Genomic DNA, 14393 nt, shown 5'->3' with positions numbered 1-14393 from the left:
GCCTCCTTTTAATAGAGTACCAGAACAAAGCATTAACACATAGTGAATACATGAACTCCTCAAACTACGGTCATCACCAGTAAGTATCCCGATTATTGTCACTTCTGGGTTAACGGATCATAACACATAATAGGTGACTATAGAGTTGCAAGATAGGATCAAGAACACTCATATATTGATGAAAACATAATAGGTTCAGATCTGAAATCATGGCACTCAGGCCCTAGTGACAAGCATTAAGCATAGCAAAGTCATAGCAACATCAATCTCAGAACATAGTGGATACTAGGGATCAAACCCTAACAAAATTAACTCGATTACATGATAGATCCCATCCAACCCATCACCGTCCAGCAAGCCTATGATGGAATTACTCACGCACGGTGGTGAGCATCATGAAATTGGTGATGGAGGATGGTTGATGATGACGATGGCGACAAATTCCCCTCTCCGGAGCCCCGAACGGACTCCAGATCAGCCCACCCGAGAGGTTTTAGGGCTTGGCGGCGGCTCCATATTGTAAAACGCGATGAATTCTTCTCTCTGATTTTTTTCTCCCCGAAACACAATATATGGAGTTGGAGTTGGAGTCGGAGAGGCACCAGGGGGGCCACGAGGTAGGGGGCGTGCCCTAGGGGGGCAGGCGCGCCCCCCACCCTCGTGGACTGGCGGTGGGCCCCCTGGCCTTCATATTTTGTAGGTATTTTTCATATTTTCCACAAAGTTGCTCCGTGAAGTTTCAGGTCATTCCGAGAACGTTTGTTTCTGCACATAAATAACACGATGGTAATTCTGCTGAAAACATCATCATTCCGGGTTAGTTCCATTCAAATCATGCAAGTTAGAGTCCAAAACAAGGGAAAAAGTGTTTGGAAAAGTAGATACGACGGAGACGTATCAAGCCCTCGAGGCCCCTGGCTTGTAATATGATGCTTGTATGACTTATTTTATTTTTAGAGTTGCGTTGTGATATCTTCCCATGAGTCCCTGATCTTGATCGTACACGTTTGCGTGTATGATTAGTGTACGACTGAATCGGGGTGTCACAAGTTGGTATCAGAGCCGACTGCCTATAGGAATTCCCCTTCCACACTCCTTGGCTGAAGTTGAGTCTAGTCGATGAAAACTATTTTACTAACATGGTTGTGTGACCCATGGGCCCACATCGCCATTGGGTGGTATTAGGATCTTTTATTCCTCATCTATACTCTGGGACTCTGATCTCTCTTCTATTCGACTTAAATAATTTTGCAAACTCTAACATTAGGTTCTCGTAAATACTTCCTCCTGGAGAGCCCCTCATTCTAGATGATCGCCCACTTCACCAGAAGATTCTAAGATACTCTTCGATGTTTTCCCGAGACCCTTGTGCCCACGGCCTTTTCAAATTCCCTACCACTGATAAATACCTATGGATAACTACATACACTTGCCATTCATACAATCATTCCTCAAAATTCTCTCTATTGTTCCGAGAACCATTTGTGTCACTACCTTGCAGTTCTTTGGCACATGAAGACCCCTACTGGATAATTCCTCGCACTAACCGAGTATCCTCTCATCCCCAGTTGTTCGTATGCTTCACAAATTCTTTGAAATGCTAATCAGTCTTCGGAAAATCCTCAGCAGCCTATTGCTACTAAACTTCTTGCTTTCCTGCATTATGGTTAATTCCATATGACTTGTAATATTCGTTGACATCATTTGCCATTCTCATTTTGACCCTATTGATTCATCATGTGTGCTGTGACGTCCCCGATTCAATCGTACACTAATCATGAACGCAAATGTGTACGATCAAGATTAGGGACTCACGGGAAGATATCACAACACAACTCTAAAACATAAATAAGTCACACAAGCATCATAATAAAGCCAGGGGCCTCGAGGGCTCGAATACAAGTGCTCGATCATAGACGAGTCAGCGAAAGCAACAACATCTGAGTACAGACATAACTTTAAACAAGTTTGCCTTAAGAAGGCTAGCACAAACTGGGATACAGATCAAAAGAGGCGCAGGCCTCCTGCCTGGGATCCACCTAAACTACTCCTGGTCGTCGTCAGCGGGCTGCACGTAGTAGTAGGCACCTCCTTAGTAGTAGTAGTCATCGTCGACGGTGGCGTTTGGCTCCTGGGCTCCATCGTCTGGTTGCAGCAATCGGATATAGGAAAGGGGAAAAGGGGGAGAAAAGCAACCATGAGTACTCATCCAAAGTACTCGCAAGCAAGGAGCTACACTACATTTGTATGCATTGGTATCAAAAGGAATAAGGGTATCATATGTGGACTGAACTGCAGAATGCCGGAATAAGAGGGGGATAGCTAGTCCTGTCGAAGACTACGCTTCTAGCAGCCTCCGTCTTGCAGGATGTAGAAGAGAATAGACTGGAGTCCTCCAAGTAGCATCACATAGCATAATCCTACCCGGCGATCCTCTCCTCGTCGCCCTGTTAGAGAGCGATCACCGGTTGTATCTGGCACTTGAAAGGGTGTGTTTTATTAAGTATCCGGTTCTAGTTGTCATAAGGTCAAGGTACAACTCCAAGTCGTCCTGTTACCAAAGATCACGGCTATTCGAATAGATTAACTTCCCTGCAGGGGTGCACCACATAACCCAACACGCTCGATCCCATTTGGCCGGACACACTTTTCTGGGTCATGCCCAGCCTCAGAAGATCAACACGTTGCATACCTACCTAGGCACAACAGAGAGGTCAGCACGCCGGTCTAAATCCTATGGCGCAGGGGTCTGGGCCCATCGCCCTTTGCACACCTGCACGTTGCGAACGCGGCTGGAAGCAGACCTAGCCTAGCAGGCGTTCCAGTCCAATCCGGCGCGCACCGCTCAGTCGCTGACGTCACGAAGGCTTCGGCTGATACCACGATGTCGAGTGCCCATAACTGTCCCTGCGTAGATGGTTAGTGCGTATAGGCCAGTAGCCAGACTCAGATCAAATACCAAGATCTCATTAAATGTGTTATCTTGAAATAACCGCGAACGCAGACCAGGGCCAGGCCCACCTCTCTCCTAGGTGGTCTCAACCTACCATGTCGCTTCGCCACAAAGATCCACTCAGAGGGCCGTCGGGACAAACGTCCTTTCGGACCCAATCCGTGAATCACTCGCGGGTACTCCTACGAGCCGACCCATATTTAGTCACCACAAGTATCATATATTATGTATATGTATATACCCGTGATCAACTCCCGAGTGATCACGGCCCGATAGTATAGCATGGCAGACAGACAAGAATGTAGGGCCACTGATGGTAAACTAGCATCCTATACTAAGCATTTAGGATTGCAGGTAAGGTATCAACAGCTGGAGCAACAATGACAGGCTATGCATCAGAATAGGATTAACGGAAAGCAGTAACATGCTACACTACTCTAATTCAAGCAGTATAGAGGAGAGTAGGCGATATCTGGTGATCAAGGGGGGCTTGCCTGGTTGCTCTGGCAAGAGAGAGGGGTCGTCAACACCGTAGTCGTACTGGGTAGCAGCGGCGTCGGGCTCGATGTCTAGTGAGAGAAGAGGGGGAAGAAACAATAAATGTTAAGCAAACAGATGCATAGCGATGCATGACATGACAAGTATCGGTGCTAGGGGTGCCCTAACGCGGTACGAGGTGGTACCGGTGAAGGGGGGAAACATCCGGGGAAATATCCCCGGTGTTTCGCGTTTTTGGACAGACGAACCGGAGGGGGAAAGTTGCGTGTTTGCTATACTAGGGATGCGTGGCGGACGAACGGGCTGTGTATCCGGATTCGTCTCGTCGTTCTGAGCAACTTTCATGTACAAAGTTTGTCCATCCGAGCTACAGTTTATTTTCTATGATTTGTCAAAGTTTTATTGAATTTCTGAAATTATTACAATTCGAAATAAAGACAGAATACTTTTGTCACCTATTACTACTCTAGCCAGAGTCCATGACATGTGGGACCAGAGGGGTGCTGACTCAACAGTCAACAGTCAAAGTGTTGTCTGTTGACTAGTCAAAGCTGGCAGTGGGGCCTAGTGTCATGGACTGATTAGTCTAACCTGTTAGTCAATTAAGTTAATTTAATTAAACTACTAACTAATTAGTTAATTAAATAATTATTATTTTTGTAATCCCTTTTTTATTCTTTTATAGGGCGGGGCCACTAGTCATACTCAAGGGGGTTTTGTTTTCCTTTTTTAAAAGAAAAGGGGGATTAGCCCCTAAACTAATTAGGGCCGGCCCCATGTGGCGGTGACACAGCCGGCTCTGGACGCGGCTGTGCACGCACGCACAGAGACGCTAGTGCCGGCGGTACTCGGGCGGCAGGCAGCGGCGGTGGTGGCCGGCCACAGGAGACGACGGGCGTGGCCACGCAAGGCCAAGGACGGGAGGCGAGTCGGGGGCGCTGTCGGGGCTGCCCGGGGCGCGGCGGCTAGCAGGGGACGACGCAGCAGGCTAGACGAGGCGCTGGAGCAGGGGGGCACGGGCGGGGCGTGGCCGACGCGTGCCCAGGGCGCTGGTGGTAGTGGGCGCCGACGGGCGAGCGAGGGCGGCGCTGCAGGCGGGAATGGGAGGCGCGCGGGCGCGGGTGGTTGGCGCAGGAGAGCACGGCGGGAGTGGGCAGCAGTGGCAAGGCATCACGGGCGGAGCGTCTCGGCAGGAGCAGCAGCGTATGAGAGCAGCAGCAGAAAGTAGCAGCAGGCCACGGCAGCGGTCCTAGCAAAGAGCAACGGATGCAGCATCTACGCAAGGGCAGTATCACGCAAGGAGGAACAGCACGCAGGAGCTCGGGTCGGACATGGCGGACGGCGAGCTACGGTGGTTGTAGGGGAACGTGCTCAAGCTCGAATCCGAGCTCGGGAAGAGGCGGGGAGGAAGCGGGCCTCACAGTGAACTCGAGGAGATGCCCGGTGGAGCGGGGAGAGGCACCGTAGCGGCACTATTCGGAGCAGATCGACGACGATGCAGAGAAGGGGAACAACTCGATCTCGGTGCAGTGGCGATCCCCTGTGCGAGCTTCTCCTCGGAGTCGATGTTGACGTAGAAGACGCGGCTCTTGGACATCACCCCATGGCATGAGGAGCTCAGTTGACACGGTAACGACAAGGCGGCGAGGTGGAAAGGGGAAAGGGGATTAGGGTTTGCCAGGGAGTGAGGAGGGGTCATCTTATCCACGCGTGGAGGCGGCGGATGCACGACGTGTGGAGGATCCGTGGCGTGTACGAGCCAACGGCGGCCACCGAGCCTTCTGTGAACAGAAGATTGAAGACGGCTATGGGGTAGGCTAGGCATGTTTTAGTTAGGTGGGCCAAATGGCCTAGTAGGTTAGGTCCTCTCTTTTCTTTTCCCTTTTCTTTTATTGTTTTATTTTATTTTTACTTTTTCTTTTTTGTTTTATTTTAGTTACCTTTTATTTTTGTTTCAGAAAAATACCATAATGGAACCTAGTTTGATGTTACTAAATATGTCACTGCCACATTAACTTGTTACCCAAAATAAAATCGTTTCGTAATTATTTAATATTTAAAAGCATTTAATTAGTAGTTTTTGCTATTGTTTTATTCGCCTAATAATATTTAAATATTTTATAAAAGTGTGGTTTCTCCACCATGATTACCTATGCATTATTTGGTTCACTTTGGACATTTTAGTTTTAATGTTTGAAACTTTTGTTGTTTGCCATATTTTGAATTGATTTTTGAATCGGTTTTGAACTAACAAAAGATTAGAAACAGTAACGGGGGTGACGTGGCATCATTAGCATAGGTTTACTGTAGCTAGATTATCCGGGCGTCACAATTCTCCTCCACTACAAGAAATCTCGTCCCGAGATTTAAGAGGTAGAGTAAGGGGGAAAGGTATGGTTACGAAATTCTATGGATCTCCTCAATCTTGGATGCTCTTCTCGAAGAAATCGATCCATCACATTGATGTCTTCATTATACTGATTCAGGTCATCATTATGAAGTCGTCATCCTTTCTTCGAGGGTTCCTTCGTACTTACGAATAGGTAACGGGGCAGATCGGGAATGACAGAATGCTATAAGGGTAATAATCTGGGATTAAGCCATGCATGAGCATACGAGTACCTCTCGAGTTGAACAATTAAAACACATCGAGAGTAAAGTTCGAAGGTACAATAAGAAGTTTCAAGCACATAGGCAATCGTTCGATGCTTGATACGAAATGTGAAAGGGGTTCAGAGCAATGTGAATAAGTATTGCGTCTGATACCAGAATAGATCACTAGGCAGGTGGCTCGTGAACTACATACGAGTCAAGCTCTAGGAATAACTTTGGCAACAGGGTGTACAGGAGAGTCAGGTTTCGATCCTGTGGAACTGTGGGTTATGGGCCCACCATGTGGTTCAAGGTAGAAAGGGGGCTGACATCTTGCACGATCATGTAAGCATGGCACGTCAGAGGATAGTCTGTCAGTTATGTCGGCAACAACATTGGTACCAAGGGCGAGGGATGAAGAGAACCATTTTCCTGCTCGTTGAAACGAGGTGGACCAATAGGAAAAGTTCTCGTCCACCGGTGGTTACCAGAATGTCATCAACAATAGTAACAGGCTCTTACTGACAGAGTTGTACACCGAGGTGCTTACAAAAGTAGTGACTTATTACTGCTTAGATCATATAAACCTCAAGAAGGTTAAACAAAACAATGGAAAGGAAAATGTGATTATCAGATTAAACAGAACAATGGAAAGGAAAATGTGTTTAAACACATATTCAAGGGTATATCCTTTCCAAGGACAAGCCAAGCATGATATCCATGACAGGATATAAGGTAGAAAACTCTTTAGGTAGGGGAGAGAAATTTCATGACATTACCCATACAACGGTGTTTGGATAATTGAGCAAGAATCATTTAGCATTAGGCTTCAAATGTTCTTGTTAAAAAAATCAGAGTACCGCAGGCATGCTTCGAGATATCATTGACATGGTCTTCAAACAAAGGTTGGACTTGGATATACAAAGGATTCATCAGGAACAACTTATAGAATAAGTCTTACAATTTCCTCATGGAAGAATGGTTAACCTTGCTAAAATGGAAACTATAACAATAGGTCCTCCGGCCAAGTGTACTAGGATGACATCACCTTACCGGGCCATGTAAGGACCGATGTTATGACTCTTGGAAAAATGTTCTAACCATCATATTTGACCGAGATTTAGATCTGATTGGTGTCATGGTACCTCAGACTTAGGATGCCTGAGAAGAAAAGGTGTGGCACAATTTGATGAGACGACATTGTAAGATTCTCGGGAAAATGAACTATGGAAGCAAGTTCCAAAACAAGGGTTCATCATTAAAACAAGGAGAGGGTGAGGAGGCAGCTGATGAATTTAGCGACAATTCATCGAGATTTCCAAAAGATGGATTTCCACAATTATGTGAACAAGGAGATAACATTTGTCAGATCAAATGATATAATGATGTATGCTCGAGGAAAACATACATAATTTAAACATTGGTTGAACGGTGCACCTGAATTATGGGCTTAGGTAGCAAGATCAATGATAGAATGGTGATTCGATATCCAATACACAAAGAATGTATCTATCGTTCATTAACTTACAAGAAATAGGGTTGCTAGAAGTTTTGAATTTTTCACATCACAATCCATTTATCGGTATTCCGGTTGGAACACGGGGGCCATGAAAAGAATGGTGATGGTGAGAAGCATCACTTGCATCAATAATTCATAAGAGGTGGTGAAATTCTCACAACATACTTGACATAAAAGATGGTAATATTCCAAGCTAAAGAAGAACAAACGCTGGATAGCAAGGAACTCAAGGAATAACACAAAACAGGATCATGTTTGTGTTGGAGGTAAGGCAATAAAGTGGCCGATGATAAGACAAATCATCAAGGACAAGGATGGTATTTCTCATCATGAATTCGATTGATATCCTGGAAGGAGTCAAGATGTTGATAATGATCATGACAAATTTTGTCGAGAGGCTCCACGAAGAAGCAATCAAACAACGACTACATCAAGCAACATGACTGATGCAGCGAAAGATTATTGGAACCACATATACGACACAAACTCGAAATCAAGATTGTTGTCCAAGGCGAAATGATATGATGAGGAAAATCGAGGTAAGCTTAGCTCATCATCAAAAATTGTGCTCCGGGAAGAAGGACCAGGTAGCACAATTAAAATCGGCACGGCAAGGATATAGCCAAGCAGGCTAGGAATGACGTGATCAAGTTCAAACTCGTAAGTAATGAAGGTTATCAAGATTTGTTTAATCGTAGTGCGGACTTGAGTCAGTTATCGGTGTCTTTGAGTGTTTAGTAACTCAGAGCCCATGAAAAATTTGAATCAGTGAGAAGGTAGCACCTGATGAAGAACTCATAAGAGGTTATGCAGTTCCATGATAATCTCGAGATATCATAGTGTAATACTCGACACTAAATCAAAGTAAAGGTTGGACAGGTGCAATGATCTGCACAAGACAAGTACTTCAACTTGTCCGAGAAATGGTATTAAGGAGAAAATATGGTCGGAACCATGATTGCAAAGGACCAAACATAGATACAGGACGAACTTATAATAAGGGGATTATTATCATTTACAAGAAGCTTCGATGATAAGTTTCACATTGGGTCCATGGACATGAACACAAAGGCTCAAGGTCGACTCCCACTTCTTCCATGCATAACCTTTCATTTTACTTCTCGCTTTTGATGAAGCTGTAGTGTAGAAATTTTATCTAGCAAAATACCAGAAGAGTATGACTCGTGAAAACCTTCGAGTTCACACATAATAAGGAAGGCATAGGTTCAACCCGTCAGGGTATCGTGGAAACATATACCACAAGCTTCAATAGTAAATACCACCAGCTCGAAAACAGAGCATGGTTGAGAAAGCAGAAGATACAATTTACCAAAGGCTTTATATATCCGTGGAAAGGCTCATAAGGTTACTTGAATATGAAGGACATTGTCAAATAATAATCCAACAAACGGTCTGAGGGTCCATAGCCGAGCTGATGTGAGCATCGGCACACAACTAGTTGAAGAAAGAATGCAAGGGCATCGGATTATAGAACATCTAAATGATTCGATGCTTAGATATCAAAGGAATTATGATTTCCAAATCGAAGGATCAGAAGCAGACGCTCTGATCAAGGGTGGATAAGTTCAATAGACCTAAGGGTACAATTGACGGAAAATAGATTGGTCGAGAACAAGCTCATGTCCAAATGACGTCTGAGCCAGAAAGATAATTTAAAGGATCAACTGATGATTGCGTGCATTCGCACTCATGTTGAATCAATAGGATCGGAATGACAGTGTCTAGGGATACTAATGAATATTGCCAGACATATGGAAAGCATCCATAATGCAAGCAGATAAGTATTGCAGAGCAATAAGCTACTGAGGATTTTTGGAGGATCAAATAGTATTTCAAAGACTTTTGCGAAACACAGGAACAACTAGGAATGAGCAGATGCTCGATAAGTGTGAGGATTAATTTGTAGGTGCATTCAGGCGTCAAGGAACTGCAAGGCAGTAGGCACAAAGTAATTTGAAACAACAACGAGTATTTCGGGGTATCTTGTAATAACAAGACCAACTGGGGACTAATGTAAGAATGGCAAGTGCATGTAGTTATCTATAGGGGTTGACGGTGGAAGGGAATTGCAATCGCAATGAGCAAAAGTTCTCGAGATAACATCGGAGAATATCTTCGGAGTCCTTTGGCGCTCCAAGCAATCATCTGGAGTGAAGGGCTCTCCGGGAGGAAGTAATTACGAGAACCTAGAGTCAGAGTTAGTAAAAATCATTTCACCCAAATAGAAGAGAGATCATAGTCCCAGAGTATAGACGAGGAGTAAAAGACCGTAATACCACTCAATGGCGACGTGGGCCCATGGGCCGCACAGCCAAGTTAGTAAAACAATTTTCATCGACTATACTTAACTTCGGCAAAGGAGTGTGGAAGGGGGATTCCTATAGCCAGTTGGCTCTGATACCAACTTGTGACACCCCCGATTCAATCGTACACTAATCATGCATGCAAATGTGTATGATCAAGATCAGGGACTCATGGGAAGATATCACAACACAACTCTAAAACATAAATAAGTCATACAAGCATCATAATACAAGTCAGGGGCCTCGAGGGCTCGAATACAAGTGCTCGATCATAGACGAGTCAGCGGAAGCAACAATATCTGAGTACATACATAAGTTTAAACAAGTTTGCCTTAAGAAGGCTAGCACAAACTGGGATACAGATTGAAAGAGGCGCAGGCCTCCTGCCTGGGATCCACCTAAACTACTCCTGGTCGTCGTCAGCGGGCTGCACGTAGTAGTAGGCACCTCCTAAGTAGTAGTAGTCGTCGTCGACGGTGGTGTCTGGCTCCTGGGTTCCATCGTCTGGTTGCAGCAATCGGATATAGGAAAGGGGAAAAGGGGGAGAAAAACAACCGTGAGTACTCATCCAAAGTACTCGCAAGCAAGGAGCTACACTACATATGTATGCATTGGTATCAAAAGGAATAAGGGTATCATATGTGGACTGAACTGCAGAATGCCGGAATAAGATGGGGATAGCTAGTCCTGTCGAAGACTACGCTTTTGGCAGCCTCCGTCTTGCAGCATGTAGAAGAGAATAGACCGAAGTCCTCCAAGTAGCATCGCATAGCATAATCCTACCCGGCAATCCTCTCCTCGTCGCCCTGTTAGAGAGCGATCACCGGTTGTATCTGGCACTTGGAAGGGTGTGATTTATTAAGTATCTGGTTCTAGTTGTCATAAGGTCAAGGTACAACTCCAAGTCGTCCTGTTACCGAAGATCACGGCTATTCGAATAGATTAACTTCCCTGCAGGGGTGCACCACATAACCCAACACGCTCGATCCCATTTGGCCGGACACACTTTTCTGGGTCATGCCCGGCCTCGGAAGATCAACACGTCGCAGCCCTACCTAGGCACAACAGAGAGGTCAGCACGCCGGTCTAAATCCTATGGCACAGGGGTATGGGCCCATCGCCCTTTGCACACCTGCACGTTGCGAACGCGACCAGAAGCAGACCTAGCCTAGAAGGCATTCCAGTCCAATCCGGCACGCGCCGCTCAGTCGCTGACGTCACGAACGCTTCGGTTGATACCACGACGTCGAGTGCCCATAACTGTCCCCGCGTAGATGGTTAGTGCATATAGGCCAGTAGCCAGACTCAGATCAAATACCAAGATCTCGTTAAATGTGTTATCTTGAAATAACCGCGAACGCCGACCAGGGCCAGGCCCACCTCTCTCCTAGGTGGTCTCAGCCTACCATGTCGCTTTGCCACAAAGATCCACTCAAAGGGCCGTCGGGACAAACGTCCTTTCGGACCCAATCCGTGAATCACTCGCAGGTACTCCTACGAGCCGACCCGTCTTTAGTCACCACAAGTATCATATATTATGTATATGTATATACCCGTGATCAACTCCCGAGTGATCACGGCCCGATAGTATAGCATGGCAGACAGACAAGAATGTAGGCCCACTGATGGTAAACTAGCATCCTATACTAAGCATTTAGGATTGCAGGTAAGGTATCAACAGCTGGAGCAACAATGACAGACTATGCATCAAAATAGGATTAACGGAAAGCAATAAAATGCTACTCTACTCTAATGCAAGCAGTATAGAGGAGAGTAGGCGATATCTGGTGATCAAGGGGGGGCTTGCCTGGTTGCTCTGGCAAGAGAGAGGGGTTGTCAACACTGTAGTCGTACTGGGTAGTAGCGGCGTCGGGCTCGATGTCTAGCAAGAGAAGAGGGGGAAGAAACAACAAGTATTAAGCAAACAGATGCATAGCGATGCATGACATGACAAGCATCGGTGCTAGGGGTGCCCTAACGCGGTTCGAGGCGGTACCGGTGAAGGGGGGAAATATCCCTGGTATTTCGCGTTTTCGGACAGACAAACCCGAGGGGGAAAGTTGCGTGTTCGCTATACTAGGGATGCGTGGCGGACGAATGGGCTGCTTACCCGTATTCGTCTCGTCGTTCTGAGCAACTTTCATGTACAAAGTTTTTCCAACCGAGCTACGGTTTATTTTCTATGATTTGTCAAAGTTTTATTGAATTTCTGAAATTATTACAATTCGAAATAAAGACAGAATACTTTTGCCACCTATTACTACTCTAGCCAGAGTCCATGACATGTGGGACCAGAGGGGTGCTGACTCAGCAGTCAATAGTCAAAGTGTTGTCTGTTGACTAGTCAAAGCTGGCAGTGGGGCCCAGTGTCATGGACTGATTAGTCTAACCTGTTAGTCAATTAAGTTATTTAATTAAACTACTAACTAATTAGTTAATTAAATAATTATTTTTTTGGAATCCCTTTTTTATTCTTTTATAGGGCAGGGCCCACTAGTCATACTCAAGGGGGTTTTGTTTTCCTTTTTTTAAAGAAAAGGGGGATTAGCCCCTAAACTAATTAGGGCCGACCCCATGTGGCGGTGACACAGCCGGCTCTGGCCGCGGCTGTGCACGCACGCGCAGAGGCGCTGGTGCTGGCGGTACTCGGGCGGCAGGCAGCGGCGGTGGTGGCCGGCCGCAGGAGACGACGGGCGTGGCCACGCATAGGCAGGCGCGGCTACGCGAGGCCAAGGGCGGCAGGTGAGTCGGGGGCACAGTCGGGGCTGCCCGGGGCGCGGTGGCTAGCAGGGGACGACGCAGTAGGCTGGGCGAGGCGCTGGAGCGGGGGCGCACAGGCAGGGAGTGGCCGACGCGCTGGTGGTAGCGGGCGCCGTCGGGCGAGCGAGGGCGGCGCTGCAGGCGGGAATGGGAGGCGCGCGGGCGCGGGTGGTTGGCGCAGGAGAGCACGGCGGGAGTGGGCAGCAGTGGCAAGGCATCATGGGCGGAGCGTCTCGGCAGGAGCAGCAGCGTACGAGAGCAGCAGCAGAAAGTAGCAGTGGGCCAAGGCAGCAGTCCTAGCAAAGAGCAACGGGAGCAGCATCTACGCAAGGGCAGTAGCACGCAAGGAGGAACAGCACGCAGGAGCTCGGGTCAGACATGGCGGACGGCAAGCTACGGTGGTTGTAGGGTAATGTGCTCAAGCTCGAACCCGAGCTCGGGAAGAAGCGGGGAGGAAGCGGGCCTCACAGTGAACTCGAGGAGATGCCCGGTGGAGCGGGGAGAGGCATCATAGCGGCACTATTCGGAGCAGATCGACGACAATGCAGAGAAGGGGAACAGCTCGATCCCGGTGCGGTGGCGATCCCCTGCGCGAGCTTCTCCTCGGAGTCGATGTAGACGTAGAAGACGCGGCTCCTGGACATCACCCCGAGGCACGATGAGCTCAGTTGACACGGTAACGACAAGGCGGCGACGGCGGCAGCGGCGGGCGCGTGTGTTGCCGAGGAGAGCGACGAGGTGGAAAGGGGAAAGGGGAAAGGGGATTAGGGTTTGCCAAGGAGTGAGGAGGGGTCATCTTATCCACGCGGGGAGGTGACGGATGCACGACGTGTGGAGGATCCGCGGTGTGTACTAGCCAACGGCGGCCACCGAGCCTTCTGTGAACAGAAGATTGAAGATGGCTATGGGGTGGGCTGGGCATGTTTTAGTTAGGTGGGACAAACGGCCCAGTTGGTTAGGTCCTCCGTTTTCTTTTCCCTTTTCTTTTATTGTTTTATTTTATTTTTACTTTTTCTTTTTTGTTTTATTTTAGTTACCTTTTATTTTTGTTTCAGAAAAATACCATAATGGAACCTAATTTGATGTTACTAAATATGTCACTGCCACATTAACTTGTTACCCAAAATAAAATAGTTTCGTAATTATCTAATATTTAAAAACATTTAATTAATAGTTTTCTCTATTGTTTTATTCGCCTAATAATATTTAAATATTTTATAAAAGTGTGGTTTCTTCACCATGATTACCTATGCATTATTTGGTTCACTTTGGACATTTTAGTTTTAATGTTTGAGACTTTTGTTGTTTGCCATATTTTGAATTGATTTTTGAATCGGTTTTGAACTAACAAAAGATTAGAAATAGTAACGGGGGTGATGTGGCATCATTAGCACATGTTTACTGTAGCTAGATTATCCGGGCGTGACATGTGCGAACACACTCAATCAACAGTTGATACCTAGAATTTGTTCTTTCGGCCTGAGACGTCACTCTGGACATGAGTTGGTTCTTGGCAAATCAAACCTTGATTGATTGTCGATCTATTACTATTCAACTTACTTATCTTTTGATCAGATCCTCTACTTCTGATTCCCCGATTTGGAATTGATAATTCCTTTGTATCTAAGCATTGAAATTATTTAGATATTTCTATAATATGATGCCCTTGCATTACTTCTTTTGGTTGAACATTGATACTCACGTCAGATCCCTTGTGGACCACCAGATCCTTTGTTGGATTATTATC

General features: G+C 46.5%; 1 long non-coding RNA gene across 1 annotated transcript; it reads right to left on the bottom strand.

The window, feature by feature from the left end:
• Positions 1–229: 229 nt before the first annotated feature.
• On the bottom strand, positions 230–5140 carry LOC147990774 (uncharacterized). The gene is made up of 3 exons (XR_015609672.1): positions 4873–5140; positions 3448–3522; positions 230–2145 (listed from the first exon to the last, which is right to left on the bottom strand). It is a non-coding gene; the product is annotated as an uncharacterized LOC147990774 (long non-coding RNA).
• Between the last annotated feature and the right edge of the window lie 9253 nt (positions 5141–14393).

Source organism: Triticum urartu, chromosome 1A (genome assembly GCF_056163025.1).
Source record: "Triticum urartu cultivar PI428250 chromosome 1A, HENAU_Tu73, whole genome shotgun sequence".
Lineage (NCBI taxonomy): Eukaryota > Viridiplantae > Streptophyta > Magnoliopsida > Poales > Poaceae > Triticum > Triticum urartu.
This window is presented reverse-complemented; position numbering and strand designations above follow the sequence as displayed.